Source organism: Diabrotica undecimpunctata, chromosome 3, assembly GCF_040954645.1.
Source record: "Diabrotica undecimpunctata isolate CICGRU chromosome 3, icDiaUnde3, whole genome shotgun sequence".
NCBI classification, from domain to species: domain Eukaryota; kingdom Metazoa; phylum Arthropoda; class Insecta; order Coleoptera; family Chrysomelidae; genus Diabrotica; species Diabrotica undecimpunctata.
In genome coordinates this window covers 37,568,400-37,586,032 of record NC_092805.1, presented here as the reverse complement: position 1 = coordinate 37,586,032, position 17,633 = coordinate 37,568,400, and positions in this window count along the sequence as shown.

Sequence of the window (17,633 nt, the reverse complement as noted above, 5' to 3'; positions counted from 1 at the left end):
TGCGTATCCGAACTTCTAATATCTATTATTGCAGCAAGTGGTTAGTCAGCTGACTAGTGTTGAATCTGTCTATCACCATTATTTTTGTCTTGTCTTGATTAATTTTAAGACCAGCTTGATTGCTTTCCAACTCTTCGTAGGAGATCTAGCATTTCTTATTCATTCGCTGCTGTAAGTGTTATGTCATCAGCAAATCTTAAACTGAAGATTTTTCTACCAGCCACCGTTAGTTTACCAACCCATTATTCTAAAGTCTACCTTATGACATGTTCTTATATATATATATATATATATATATATATATATATATATATATATATATATATATATATATATATAGACATGACTTTGTCTGTATTTCAATGTGCCTCCAGTAAGTTGTCGTTCCATGGTTTTAATGGACTTCCTACTGATCGTCCTTCTATTGAGGAACCGTCTGCTGGCATGTTTACTACTGTATTGGTTGTCATTCGGCTAATATGATCATTTATTCTACTTTTTTATTTCTTACAAAGTCCTTGATGTTCTCCACCTTGCCTCTACCTCGTATATCATTACTTCTAGCTCTGTCCCATAGTGTTTAATCATCAATTTTTCTAAGTGTTTTTACCTCTGCCGTTTTTAACATCCTTTTTGTCCTCTCTGTGTCAGGTCGTATTTCAGCCGCGTATGTCGCTATTGGTCTGATGACTGTTTTGTAAATTTCGCCAAATTTCATTTCTTTCCAGATATTTTTATATCTCCATATAGTTTCATTCGGGCAATCTGCGGCTCTGTTTACTCTATTCACTTGATCTTCCACTTCTGTTTCGAGCTTTCCGTAGCTAGATAATGTGATGCCTACATATTTAAATCCATCACTTGTTCTATTATCTGACCGTCCAGCTTTAATTTACATCTTACTAAATTTTTTGTTATAACCAAGCATTTTGTCTGTTTTGGGAAAATTAACATGTTAAATTTTCTGGCGGTTATATCAAATTGGTACAGTATACGTTGTAAATAATCTTTTCTTTGCTATAGTAGTATTGCATTGTATGCATATAAGATTATTTTAACATGTTTTTCTCCCATTTGGTATCCTTTTTTAAGTTCTTACTTTTTTATTATTTCATCCACAATTAGATTAAACAATAGAGGACTAAGGGAATCTCCCTGTCTTATACCATTGCCAGCTTCAATAGGATCAATTAGTTCTTCTTATACTGTTACTTTTACTGCGTTGTTTTGGTAAATATTTTTGATCGTTTTGATTACTCCTAGAGGTACCTCTCTTGCATATAATAAGCGCATAAGGTCCTTTAATTTGACTCAGTCAAATGCCTTCTTAAGGTACACGAAATATAGATATGTTGGTTTGTTGTATTTTATTGATTTCTCTTGTACTTAATTTATTAAAAATATAGCGTCAGTACAGGATCTGCCCGACCTAAAACCTTGTTGTTCTTCTGCTAGTGTTATAATTTTATTCAGTTTATTTGTTATTACTTTGGTTGTTACTTTTAGTGTTGCGTTTAATAAATTTATTCCTCTGTAATTTTTCAGATCCTATTTGTCTCCCTTCTTAAAGAGAGATATTTGGATACTTGATTTTCATTCTTGAGACATTCTGTTTCGTTCTATTATTTTTTGGATTAGCTTTAATAGTTATTTGGTCAGATCTGGTCGTCCGTACTTTATGAGCTCGTGAGATATTCTGTCCTCTCCTATTGATTTTCCTGGTTTTTTTACCCTAGAACCACAAGGTGAAATTGGTGGAATGATTTTTACAAGGTGGGGTCACCGTCGACCATAAAATATTTGTCAAAATAAAAGACATTTAAATGTTTTTTAAAGTTATTTTGTCAAAAAATTTACTAAATGATTTGATTTCTATATTTGATAAATACTTTTTAAGATGTCAAAAATAAATTAAAAACAAGTCAGGAATTGTCACCATCCGAAAGGACAAGGTTTTGACAACCTTGAATAAATAAATCCCATATTTCTCTGATACGTGCAACCTTATCTAAATCCTTACGTTCTGCGCGAGTGGTTTTATCGTCGAAGCGTAAACACATTAAAATAAATTTAAAACGGTTTTTGGACATAGTGCATCTAAATAAGGCAACAATTAAATTTTTCAGATTATTACTGAAAAATGGGCATCTTTTAAAACTCCAGCAAAATATAATAAACCAAAAAGTGCTAACAACTCACTTTTGTTCGTTTCCTGAGTATGGGTACCGTTCTACGGTAAATTTTGTTTTGATAATTTCTATTTCTTTATTTGTGTTATTCAAAATTATTTCTATCAGCGAGTCAGGAAAAACAGTTGCTTTAATTCTATTATGTTGGTTATATGTGTAGCTTCCTTGGCTGTGTAGCTACTTGGATCGGGTAGATGAAGAACAATATTTTTTTGTAAGTTCTGGTTCTCTTACTAGTTATAGGTTGTGTAAATCAAATATAATTATTTCGACCTAATAATTTGGGGCACTTTATTCATCTATGGCGTTTTCATACAAATCAACATCAACCTCTTGAAAATCATTCTCATAAAGGGCTTTCCACAATTCTTCTTGCTTAAGATGACGTTTATTTGGATCCATAAGGGTGCTGTATGGTGAATGTTTTAAGAAACATTCAATATACATTTTTAAATAATATTGAATGAATATTAAGTTCTATAAGAGACATTCACTCATAATTGTTTATTTATAGGTGCTGGTTTAATTTTAATATGAAAATAAGTTATATGTAAATTTATCAATTAATATAAATACTATGTGTGTATGCAATCAAATTACGGTACCTGTGATGCTGTGATGTTGATGTATACTTCTTCTTCTTCCTCAGTGCACTGGGCGATTCGGGAACAAAATCTCACAAGGTCACGTTGTCAGGTTAAAATACTGGAGTGTTTAACGCGCCGATTTATACAGGACTATCTCTAAACTAAGACTGAAAAATATGCGTGTCGCCCGTAGCTTGCTCCCTTAAGACTAGGGGGGGGGGGCTGTACAGGTCCGTATTAATTTACGATGACAAGGCATACACACACGTTAAGTAAATAATTAAAATATAAAAATAAAATAATAAAATTATTACTAAAAACTGAGAATATGTGGAGGGACGTAACATTCCCACCCACCAAAATGCATATTTGCATTTTTAGTCAATATAAGGCAAAGGGCATAGCTTAACCAAAGGTCGCCTAAGTTCACCTTTCGCGGTTTGTACGATAGCTACGCGAGCAATATCATCTTGACCGAAAATTAAAGTTTTAATTCGACCCATTTGCCATTGTAAGGGAGGCTTGGTCTCATTACGTATTAGTACGAGTGTACCTATATTAGGATTACCCTCATTTTTATGCCACTTCGAGCGTTGATGAAGAGTATGTAAATATTCTCTGCTCCATCTTTGCCAAAAGTCTGCATGTAATCGTTGCAGCAATTGCCAACGACTTAGTCTATTTAAATTAACATCACTGTAATCCCGATCGGGAATTATCTTTAAAGGCTCTAGTGTAAGAAAATGACCAGGTGTTAACACTGAAAAATCATTTGGATCATTACTGACAGGACATAAGGGACGACTATTTAAGACAGCCTCTATTTGTATTAGTAATGTATTGAATTCTTCATAGGTTAAAACCTGTTCGCCTATGACTCTAGACACATGTGTTTTTACGCTTTTTATACCCGCTTCAAACAATCCACCAAAATGAGAAGCTGCCGGGGGATTTAAATGCCATGTAATGACGTCGTTTTTGTCAAAATGTGACTTAATGTCTTCTAAATAGGATTTTGCTCCTACAAAATTTGTTCCGCAATCAGAATAGACAACAGAGCAACGTCCTCGACGTGCTATAAAACGTCTGAATGAGGCTAAAAATGCCTCGGTACTAAGTTCAGATACCAATTCTAAGTGCAAAGCCTTAGTGGCAAAGCATACAAATAGGCAAATATAGGCTTTCGTTCGTTTAGCATTTTTAAGCTTATTGGCTCGTATCAGAAAAGGACCGCCAAAGTCGACGCCAACGCAAGAAAATGGTTTGGCCTTGGATATCCGTAGGTCGGGAAGAGCCCCCATAGGTGGCTGATAATTTTGAGGTTTTAGTCTCCAACAGGAAAGACATTTTGAAAGAACACTACGAATAACACGTTTGGATGAAATTATCCAAAAGTTTTGTGACAAGGCGAAGTGCGTACCTTGAATGCCTGCATGTAGATGTACAATATGGATTTCCGAAATAAGTAATTTAATAAAATTACCTTTGGAAGGTAAAAGAAGAGGAAAGCGCTTGTCATACGCTAATTCTGACTGGCTAAGTCTTCCGCCCACTCTTAGGAGATCATGTGAACCAAAAAAGGGATTTAATTTTTTCAAATATTTGAATTTTATAGAATTACCCTTAACCTGTTCTATTTCCTCCTTCAAATATCTTTGTTGCACTAATCTAATTAGTTGATTAGTGGCGTTACTTTGTTCCTGAATAGAAAGCCTTCCAACTGTTCGTTGATTGACTGATTTTAGGTTACCAACAAATCTAAGAACATAGGAAAAGATACGTTTTAATTTTGAAAAGGAAGAAAATCGATTACAGAGATTATCGACAAATTCATCAGATGGAAAAGACAAAAGACAACTTTTCTGTTTCAATTCTAAGTTATGTTCAATAGAATCGGTCAAAGAGAATGACCAGTTATCTTCAGTAGTGCGAAGAAACTCCGGACCCACCCACCAAGCAGGAGTATTTAAGAAATCCTCAGGGAAAAGTCCACGGGATCCGTGATCCGCACTATTTAATGAAGAAGGAATATATCGCCAGTGCTTTGAAGCTATTCTGTCTTGAATATAAGAAATTCTGTTACTGACGAAGGTTTTCCATTTATATGGCTGTGAATTAATCCAATGAAGAACAACAGTCGAATCTGACCATGCGTAAATTCTACTAAACTGTATAGTGAGAGTCTGCAGTATATAAGATAATAATTTACTAAGAATTACTGCTGCATTGAGCTCGAGACGAGGAATAGTTTGTACCCTGGTAGGAGATACCTTTGTTCGAGCTAAAAGAAAATAAGTTTTGATGACTCCTGTATCATAAGACACACGAAGGTATGTAACAGCAGAAGATCCACGTAAAGAAGCGTCGCAAAAGCCATGAAGCTCACAGGAAATAATTGCATTTAAAGAAATATGACGAGGTATAGTAAACTTAGATAGTATAGGCAGTTCAATTTTAAATTGTTCCCACCTTGAAGTAATTTCCAAAGGTGGAGTTGCATCCCAATGTAAATTAAGTAGCCAAAGACGTTGAATAATAGTCTTCACTATCAAAGTGACAGGATTAAGAATACCGTAAGGATCGAATATGCGAGCTATTTGGGATAAGAGATTTCGCTTTGTGCAGGAAGCTTGAAGAGGTAAAATTTTGTAAAAGAAATCATCAGATGATGGATTCCATCCAAGTCCTAATACCTTCAACGAAGACTGATCTAAGTCAAATGAAAAAGACTGTTGCAGAATATGATCCAAAGGAATATTAGCGAGAGAGAATAACTGAGGGGCATTACTTGCCCATTTTCGTAACTCAAATCCACCACGTTTCAATAAAGATATTAATTCTTTTATAGCAAGAACACTATTTTCTAAAGAATCCTTTCCTGTCACCACATCGTCTACGTAAGTATCTTTTAGGAGTATAGATGAGGCTACAGGTAAGTCCGGTTCGTCGAGTGCTAGCTGCTGTAGAGTACGAATTGCAAGATATGGTGAGCTAGACACACCAAAAGTAACCCGAGTAAGTTCGTATTCAGCAATAGATTCCTGTTCCGAAAAACGCCAAAGTATTCTTTGAAATCTTTGTTGCTCAGGAGCGATAAGAATCTGAGTAAACATGGATTTAATATCTGCAGTAAAGACGTATTTATGAAACCTGAATTTAAGCAATAAATTTACAAGATCATTTTGTAATTTTGGACCTGAATATAACGTATCGTTTAAAGACGGAAAGTTAGGGGCGTGTGCAGAAGCATCAAATACAACGCGCAATGGAGTAGTACTGGACTCCTTGTAAATACAATGGTGTGGTAGATAATAAGCATTATTTATTGCCGTACTTGGCTGAATAGGATTTAAATAATGATTATCTATGAAACTTTTGATAAAGCTTGAATATTGAATCTTAAGTGATTCATTTTTGGCAAATCTGCGCTCTAAAGAACTAAATCTTTGTAAGGCTAAACGTTTTGTGTCGCCAAAAGAAGGTATTTCGTTTTTGAAAGGCAGCTTTACTACAAATCTGCCCTCGGAATTTCTACAAGTGGTTTGAGTATACAGCTTCTCACAGAATGAGTCTTCCGGAGAATAAGATTTAACTTCTGGTACTTCCTCAATGGCCCAGAATTGTTTTAATGTCGCATCTAATTGCTCAGAATCATTAGCAGAAAATGACGTGAAAAAGGAATGAATATTTGTTATATTTGTAGGTGGAATATTTCCCATCAAAACATAACCGAAACTTGTTTCAAGAGCTGAAAGCTGATCATTACGGGTTTTAATAATTCCTCCTGTTAAGATGTAAGGAAAGATATTTGCTCCTAATAGAACATCAACTTTACCTGGAATATTTGCCATTTTATCAGCCAACCTTAAATGTTGAAGATAAGGCAAGTTGTCTAAAGAAATTGGAACAGTTGGCATATTTTGACAGATTTTAGGAAGAATTATTGCATCTCTCTCGCAATGAAAGTTTATGTCATAAGACGAAGAAATATTCAATTTTACGCCTGATTTGGCTGGGGTGCACATTCTATCAAGACCTTGTATCGATAAAGCCGCATTGAATTTAGGGAGACTTAATTTGTCTGCACATTCTTTACTAATGAAGTTAGCTTGAGACGCACTGTCTAATAAGGCTCTAACTTCCAAGGCTTTACCAAAACGATCGAGAACATAGATTGTAGCTGTAGCTAGCAAGACATTATTTGTCAAAGTATTTGATAAGGCGGAAACAGAAGGCATAGGATCGTTAGATGAACTAGCAACCTCGTTGTGAGAAGAAGAAGAAGAATGATCATTCGCATTGAGATTATCAAAATGAAGAGCAGTATGATGTTTTTTATTACAATGTGTACATCTTTTGGATGAAAGGCATTTGATCGTAACATGAGTTTTAGACAAGCAGTTTATACAACATTTATTCTGTTTAGCAAAGTCAAAACGTTTTTGAGGTGACTCAGCAAGAAATTGATTGCATTTAAATAAAGCATGATCTGAACCACAAAATAGACACTTATTTTTGACAGAACTGGTCAAAAATGTAGAAGTTTGACGAGATGAATACCTTACGTTATTAGAAGTATCGGAATTAATAGATTTAACATTTTTGCTGACTTGTCTTTTATATGACTCCAATGAAGTGCAACGCTGCAATGCGAACTTATAAACTTCCTCATAGGAAGGTACATTTTTTGAAGCAAAGTGTAATTCGAAAGCCCTAACTGTTTCTACATCCAATTTGTCCATCAGTAAATTCATTAGAATAAAGTCCCATTGAGCGGGAGAAAAAAGTAATTTTTCTAAAGAGGCTAAGTTTTCATTGAAAATATCTAATAATTTTCTAAGTGAAACAGGATCATCAGTTTTAACCACACTGGCATTTTGAATATTTTTCCATAATGCTCTAGATAAGTCTCGTTTACCTTCATAGCGATCAATTAAGGTGTTGTAAGCAATTATATAATTAGAATCTTGGAGCTTAATGCTTTTAATTAAATTGTAAGGTACTCCCTTAAGTGATTGCAGAAGATAACTAAACTTTTCTATATTAGAAAGATCAGAATTATTATGTACAAGAGCATTATATAAGTCTATAAAAGTGGGGAAATCTGTAATTTCGCCCGCAAATATACTTAAATTTAGTTTAGGAAGATTTACGTTAGTTTTTGATTTGATATGTGGATCAGCGGACACATTTTGAGTTCCACTAGTTGTATTATTTAATAAAGAATTATGTTTAAAATAAAGAGAAGCTATTTTATTAATACTATTGGCAAATTCAAACCTAATTATTTCTTCCGTATCCAAATTTGCGTCTTCCTCGACAGCAATTAAATTAATTAATTCAGTATGCTGATTATTGAAGCTAGTATTGATAGCTTCATAATCTTTTGCAGCAAAGAGAAACCCTGGAATTAATGAACCATCAACCAACACTTCCTCTGCCAGCTTTTCCATTTGTTTAATCTTACAAATGTCAACGTTTCTCAATGCACGCAAACGAACAATTCTATTTGAACTTCTAGAAGACATTATTGTAGATATAGAAAAAGAAATTTATGTAACACAAAGAACCTTTAAAGAATGATCTCAATAAATTCAATATGTACTCGTATATGTAATATATGTAATACTTTTAAAGTTATGAAACTCAATAAGTATCAGTAAGAATAAATATTTATTATATATGAGTATGTATAATCGAGCAAACAAAAAAAAACAACACTCCAAGTATTATTTAAACAAAATCAATATATATTTATTTAATTGTAACTAGAAATATACGCATAAATATTTTTAAAACCAGTAGTGTTCAATTAATATTGCGTTTTTTTTAATTTCCTAAGTTATATAAAATAAATATATAATCATATAAACCCCTTGTATTTAAAGAATTCTAAATTGTAGATTGTAACAGAAATTGAACGTTTTTGGAAACTTTCAACGGCTGTACTTCGATTTAACAATAAGTCAGGTAGAGACCCTGGTTTGGGATTATCGCATCTGTTGCAAGATGTGTACCGCTGTGGAATTTATGTACCGATAGTGGAAATTTTTTCAGTGATTTTAAACGACCTTTGATAAGAAACTTTGCCCAAATATTTAAAAATTTATATAATTTGATCACGTTTTTAATTGAATAAATTATTTAAACTAATTTTAATGCGGCTAGAAGGACCAATGAATGAATATTTAGTTCTATAAGAGACATTCACTCATAATTGTTTATTTATAGGTGCTGGTTTAATTTTAATATGAAAATAAGTTATATGTAAATTTATCAATTAATATAAATACTATGTGTGTATGCAATCAAATTACGGTACCTGTGATGCTGTGATGTTGATGTATACTTCTTCTTCTTCCTCAGTGCACTGGGCGATTCGGGAACAAAATCTCACAAGGTCACGTTGTCAGGTTAAAATACTGGAGTGTTTAACGCGCCGATTTATACAGGACTATCTCTAAACTAAGACTGAAAAATATGCGTGTCGCCCGTAGCTTGCTCCCTTAAGACTAGGGGGGGGGGCTGTACAGGTCCGTATTAATTTACGATGACAAGGCATACACACACGTTAAGTAAATAATTAAAATATAAAAATAAAATAATAAAATTATTACTAAAAACTGAGAATATGTGAAGGGACGTAACAAATATAATATCTCCTAAGATTGTAGTTATTGGTTTTTTACCTTAAAGCTAATTTTGTAATGGAGGGGCTGATTTATGGGGCAAATTTACTAGTTTTTTATTTTACTAGATAACCCTTGTTGGGTCTTAGTCTGTTTAAGAATACTTCTCCATTCTGATCTATTTCACACTTTGCTCTTCCAGTTTTTGATTTTTAAAATTTTCATGTCTTGCCTTATTTGTTCCTTATATCTAATCTTCCTTTTGTTTTATTTCCAACTGGAATTATTTGTTTATTTTGGAAGGGATTACATCTTCTTTCATCCGTTCTACACTTCCCTTATACTAAAATTGTCCTATTTGTATGAATGTTATGATATCCAGATCCTGGTATTCCCTTAATAGTTAAAATGTATATCTTCTTATCCACATACAATTTTCTGTTACTGGTTTATATATGTGGCTCAAGATTTGTCTTTCAGAATTAGCCTATTGGCTTTCTTTACTTTTAGTAAGTGTGCATGTTTCAGATACATATGTGAATAACTTATTAAGGTTTTATATAATTGGCAGTTAGTTTTTTCTTGTATTATTACCTGACATTTGTTGTTTAATTAAGCCATGGTAACTCTTATTGGGCTATGGATATTCTTCTACCCAATTATTTGTTAACACCAGTATTGCATATAACTAGTTATCCTATATAAATTTTTTTATACTTCAGTGCTATACTCTCCTATAGTTAGGTGTTGTAATAACTGATTACCTGCTGTTTTGCTGATACATGTATTTTATTTTAGCTTGATTGGTTTTGAGTTTACTTGTCCATGCAGTTTGTTCTATCTGATTAAGTTCCTCTATAATACTTTATATTGTTCTTACTATTATGCTAACATCATTTGCAACAGCTAGTTGTCTGCATACTTATTGATTATCGTTCCTCATGAATTTACTCTTTCTATCTTCTTGAGTATCTTCTTCTTCTACTTATCTCTTCCCACGCTTCTCTTTATGTGCTCTGTTTTTTCTTTCAGTTATTAATTACTATTTTCTTAGTCAAACCATTCACTTCTTTGTTTTTTCTCCATGCCTATTACTTCTTTGGATGCATATCTTATGGCATTTTACAGGTTCCCCATTCGTCATTTATGTTTTTATGCCTTGCTTTATTTTATAGTCTGTTGTTGAAGGTTCTTTTGTATTCTTTATTTTTGTTTTTATCTTAGAGCCCTTCTATATGCTACTTTTTCCACAAATCACATGTTCTAACATATTATGGGCTCAGTACTATACCAGGACACTCAAATTTTTGGGGTTTCAAGTTATCTTTTTTAAATAAGAACTCAACTCAAAAAATAGGACTAATGATTACCTAATAAAATATACGATAAAATTTCAGTCTCTTACCATTAATTTATCTTTAATTATCTCTAAACTATAAATTTTGGGTAAACTATAAATTTGATTAATTGATGGATTCGACCGTTACTTGATGAAAATTCATTTTATGTAACAATAAAACACTGAAAACTTTGTTTTCAAAACTTCCCATTCCCCGTTTAAACCCATGCCAAAAACAGATCACTTGAGAAAGGCAATCAGCCGAAACACTGTAGTGATAAGAATTTAAAATAAATTTTGTGGAAGTTTGAAAACAAAATTTTCAGTGTTTTATTGTTATATAAATTTGGTGTTTTATTTTTATTAGGAGAACAACATGATGTACTTAGAAAAGAAGATTTTGCCTTAGGATTTATAATTTCTGTAATGGAAGATAAATTAAGAGAATTCTCTAGCCTAATTTGTATGGATGGTACACACGGCAATAAACAAGAGGGGAATGAATTTAACAGTGCTGCTTATTAAAGATGACAAGAATACAGTATTTACAGTTGCGTTCTTACTGTCAAACAGATTGGACCAACTAGTTCAAGAGGTTTGTTTAGGTATGTTTTATATGAGTAGTGATAATTTATGACTGGTAAGTAAAAATAATTTTCAATTATTTTTACAATTTTACAAAATTTCAATAATCAAAGTAAAAATAAGCAAATATTATAATGCATGGGCGAAGATTAAGGACAATCAACCAAAAAGGCTTTTATGTACCTGGCATGTTGTGAGACATTGGAATATTCAAGGGAAGAAGAAAATACAGGATCCAATTTTGAAGCAACAGATGAAAACTGAGATGACAAGAATTATTAATGAAACGGATGAAGATCGATTCATGGAGTTGTGCAATAAATATATAATCAAATTACAAGAGGCAAATGAGATAGATTTTTTTAATTATCTGACTATATATATATCTATAAATAAATATATGAAATCATACATTTTAAGTCATCCTTAAGTATATTTTTTTTGTAATTTGTAGGTATTACTTTCAAAATGAAGAGAGAATCAAAATGTGGGCCCACTGTTACTGAAAAAATTCAGGGATCAATACAAACATGGCGATAGAATCTTTCAACAACCTACTGCAGACCAACCACCTTAGGAGAAATGCTGCAGTATCAGCATTTCTCCTAAATTATAGCAAAAGCACACAAAATGGCAGAAACGATAAAAAACAAAGTAGAGGTTAAGAGAAATGTGAAGGTATATGGTCAATTTCAGGTTAAGTCATTTAAAGATCCTAATAAAGTATATAATGTAAATATTAGGCAAGTATGTGAAAATGAATGTAAGACATTGTATTGTAGAGTATGTAAAATGTATTCATCGCTAGCAGTGTGAGTGTGCCGAATATGTGGTGAGGAATACCTTGTGTAAGCATGTGCACTTGGTAAGAATGCATGAGGAGCGCGAGGGAACTAACTCTGTTTTACATGATGCTGCAAGGTGTTTGGCAGAAACTTGAATTATCAAATCAAGTCATTAGGAGAAATTAATGAGTTTGTCAGAGGGAAGATAGAACAGACAAATGTGATCCAGGAAAAAACCAAACGAAGTCTTCAAATAGAAAACTTAGTAAATAATTTAGTAAAAACTATGGCAGACTTAGATGATGAAAGTTTTGCACGATTACATGACAAATTTGAGAGGGAACTTCAAGGAACAAAGCGCAAGGTAAAGAAAGAATTTCAGGAAGAGGCGAAGAATGTTACAATGAAGCGAAAAATTAAGAAGTAGGAATATTTTCCTTCCAAAACAAAAAAAAAACTGAGTAAACATTAAATTTGTTTAACAATTTTTTAGCTTATTCAATCAAGTATTTTTTGTTTTGTATCTTATTGAATTTTTATTATAGTTCTATAACAAGAAATAATAATTCTATAACAATATATAAAGTTCGATGTACAAGAAAGTTGGTCAATCTAACATTATTATAGATTTTACTTGATTAGTAATATAGTGTAATTTTTTATAAGATTATATGTAGGCAAACTTAGGTTAGGTCTGAATTTTAAAGGTAAAATTTGTACATTAAAATAGGCAATGATGTTATTTATAGACTTTTATATTAGAATTTTATTTTTAAATCGTGATGTACTGGGCCCTAGGCGAGGTTTAGCGATATACTGTGCCAATACCTCAATTGTCATTTTAATACACATGAAACCCGCAAATTTTTAAATTGGGACCCACCCACTTACCAACCACGTCAAACTTAGATTGTGAATTATAGTGTAGGCTACTTACAGGTTCATCAGAATCACGCGCATGTCAAAAAAATTAGTTCGGTGGAGTCACCGGCAACCCTATCTAGGTTTAATTTCCTTGATGCTCTCTTTACCTCTTCCTGCTCAATATTCATTTCTCTGTTTGTCGTCACCTCTGGTATTGGTAGTTTATTATCGTCGCTTTTAGAAAATAGGGATGGAAAGTAGTCTGCACATGTTTCCTTCTAAATATGTTTCGTTTTTATTATTTTGTTCATTTTTTTTGTCCTCTGATTATTGCCCATCTTTATTTTTGTGTTCCGTAAAATTTGTGTTATAATGGTTGTATGCCTGTTGTATTTGTTGTGTTCTGTATTGTAAAAAGACTTTCTTGTTTTCTCCACATTAGGTCTTCACTTCCTCTCTAAACCATGGGGTTTTCTTTTATAATGTTAGTGTTGTTACTTTCTTCTCTTCAAGTGATTCTGTTGCTGCGTCAGTTATGTTAGTTTTGAAATTTTTTTAGCTTTCCTCGATGTTATCGTTTTCTAACATTTCATTCCCAACAATTTTCTCTAATATTCTTGTTCTGTATAAACATTGTGTGGATTCCGTATTTAGTCCTTCGACTCTGATTTTTGTATGTGTTGACGCCGCTCTCGTGAGTGTGAAGTATTTCATAATGATTATTATTTTACATAATACTAGGCTATGGTGGCTATCTATATATAGATCTTTATCCACGGATGTTATTGAATGTATATTTGTGTTTGTCTTTGTGGTCAAAAAATGTGTTGTTTATTTTTACTATTCTCTTAACAATTTCATAATATTTTAATTGAAATTTCTATTCAGCAGTAATTTTTTTGATGTATCTTTTTTAAGCTTTTTATATACTTTATCGCATTCGTTAATAAGATCTTTTTTATGTTTCCTATACAAAAATTATGAAACATTTCAAAAATCAAAATAACAAATTATGGTCAGTTTTGACATTTTGTATACCTAACGGCCACTCCCTCGTTAGGTACACAAATGAACTCTTCCACTGTGACGGTATAAATATAAAGATTTTTTAGGTACTAGTAGACCAGGGCGGATATGTGAAAAAGTACTTAATTTGGATGTGAGAAATGGCATTTTGATTTTCGCAGAAAAAGTTAAATGATAACTTCAGCAATAATAATTGACTGATCCTTTCTCTCAAATAAGTCGGAAACAATATTAAAAAAAAATAAAATATTTAAAAATTATTAAAATCATTGATTTTTTTCATTCGGTTGTATTTCAGGAATCACAGCTCTTAATTCAACTTTTTTTTATATAAGAAACGTCAAGTCTTTTCCAATGCCAATTTCTGAATTTAATTTAAGATTATACTTAGTTACCGAGATATTCTATTTGTTTATAAGTCAAAAAATTGTTTATAATTTTAAAACATTCCTGAGGCCGATTAAATAAATAATAATTCGATTTTAATTCCATAAAGTACGTTAGATAAGTAATGTACGTTTTTATAATTACAAAAATTTTCAAACTTATAATATAATCTAGTTTTTGTTGTGCAAGATTTTTAAAAAAATTCAATTTTTTTAAAAAAACTTAGATTGCAAAATTATTATACAAAATGTATTAAACCCATTTTAATAAAATGTGGTGTGCTATTTTATTATAATATAAAGATTTTCTATACGAATTATGAAGGTCCTAACTGGTTAAAAAACATTAAATAAAAAAATGCTTATTTTCCCCTCTTTTTTGAATTTATTGCTATTTTGCAGCACTGGTACTAAATTAAAATATTTTTTACCAGCCGTATCTTATAGAAAATTTAATTGTCACTATTTTGTTTAATTGCGACTTTGCTTCAAAATAAATTATTTTAAAGATATAAGCAAGAACATTGAAAAAAAAAAACAATGTTTCTATAGCTTTTAGAGTATATTCGAACGTGTTAATGAGAGGTACCTCGCTCGTCCCGTTTTCGAAATATTTACGTCGCGGGGTCTACTAGACGCAAGGTCACCATTGGTGTTATTTTAATATTGATAGTTCTCGTAAAGCTGTAAAAGTGTGTAAAATATTCTTGTAGCCGCAGAACACATAGATGGCCCATGGCTATTTTTTATAAAATAGTAGACGTATGTGGAGTAAATTCATACTTTATGTTTACTTTGATTCCCGAAAATAATTGGACTAAATTCAAATTTATAGAAACCCTGGCCGATGAACTCGTTTCCTTACATTTGCATAGAAAATATGAAATGCCAACATTACAACGGCAGCTGAAAGAACTGATCGGAAGTATCCTTGATATTCCCGAAAATAAGGCTAACGAAGAAGAAAAGCTTGAAACAAGAAAATATTGCTACATCTGCCCATCCAAATTAAGAAGAAACACTGCATATTTATGCAAAATGTGTCAAAAACCCATATGTTTGCAATGTTCTCGAAAAATTTGTATAATTTGTACCAGGGTAGAATAGATTTTTAACGTTTTTTGTGATTTGCAGGTTTTGTGCAGAATTGCAATTATGTTGTTTTTAACAATTTTTTATATAAAAAGTACCCATTGTTAAACATACATATATTATATTTCTTTGTATGTTTAATTTTTTTTGGAATGACTTTTAAAATTTTGTGTTATAAAACATGTTACCATTTTTTCTGTTTTTGTTATAAGTCCTACAGTTTGATTTTTTTCTTTTTCACTAAATAAAAATGACATTACAATATTGATTTATTATTAAAAACTGTTTTATTGTATTTTTTAGGTGCCAGCTTGACAAAAACAGCTGTTTTAAGCCAGAAGTCACCAGTTAAGGGTTAATTAAAGGTGTTTTAAGAACCAAATATGATTGATATGTCAGATGTTGGTAATTCAGTTTTTTTTCCTAGGTGGTAGTTACCTTACTGGACAAACGGTGTAACTTGTCGCCCAAACCTATTATATTGTTATATATATATATATATATATATATATATATATATATATATATATATATATATATATATATATAAGAAAAAAGAAGTACTTGTGACTCGTTTGGAACAAATATATAACTGTTTTGGATGGGTTGGAGTCAATAATAGGGCTATTGGTTAACTATTTTTTTATTCTCGAGCTTTCAATTGTGTTTACAATTATTATCAAGAGCTAAAAAAGACAAAATACTTACAAGGTTGAACTAAAAAGAAAAAAACAATTTTTGTTAACTTACCAAATAAAAATTAGTTTGGTAAGTAAAAATCACTGCTTACATGTTCAAAATATTTTATATAAAATGAACCTTATAACAGGATTAAAAGAACGTGTTTTAAAACTTTCTCATCCAGATTATCTACAGGAAGATCTTCAGTTATTAAAAAATATTCTAATTGAAAACTCTTATCCTCCAGATATGCTACATAGGATGCTTTTTTCTAATATTGGTAATATAAATAATTTAACACCATTTTTTGCTCAATCTCAAAACATTGTATCTAACAATCAGAACATCTATTATCATTCACTACCTTTTATACCATCATTAACACCTAAATTAATACAAACACTAAAGGTTATTGACAATATAAAAATAGCAACAAAGAACATCAAAACTATTTCATCTTTATATTCTAAAACTAAATATCCTATAGACAAATTTGAAAAAACGAATTTAGTATACAGCATTAGTTGTACTCAGTGTGAGGCTGAATATGTTGGTGAGACCGGAAGAAATCTTTCAAATCGCATTATTTCTCACAAAAGTGATTGCAGAATTAAAAAACCATCTTGTGCTTTGGCAGAACATGTAATCGATAAAGACCATATTATGGATTTTGATAACATTAAAATTTTATGTAGTGAAAGTAATAAATTTAAAAGGACTTTTTTGGAAATGGTTTGTATTAGCAAAAATGATAAGAGTTTAAACAAAAGATCTGAAATTCAAAATTTAAGTAAAATATATAATTATATTCTTTCTTTATGATTTATATATAAAACTTGTAAAATGTCATATTTAATTCTCCATATATCTGTCACATTCTTTCAGACATCTGTCAAGGGTGAATAAATCTTCTTCTTTTTGTTACTAAACAAAAAAGAATGTTTAAACGAAGTTTTACTTTTGGCAATATAATTGTCAAAAATAAAAATTTTATGTTGGCATTTATGACATTGAGGCTATTTGTAATTGGTTGCTATTTGAACTTATTTATAAATTCAATTATTTTTATATTAAAAAAATGTTTTCAAAATTATAGAAATTTTCGGAGAAACATTTGTTAGATCAAAACATTTTTATATAAAATATTTTGAACATGTAAGCAGTGATTTTTACTTACCAAACTAATTTTTATTTGGTAAGTTAACAAAAATTGTTTTTTCTTTTTAGTTCAACCTTGTAAGTATTTTGTCTTTTTTAGCTCTTGATAATAATTGTAAACACAATTGAAAGCTCGAGAATAAAAAAATAGTTAACCAATAGCCCTATTATTGACTCCAACCCATCCAAAACAGTTATATATATATATATATATATATATATATATATATATATATATATATATTCAGTCTCAATATTTCGTCACGATTTTGTGACTTCTTCAGGAGAAAACTGTAAATTTATTAGAATAAT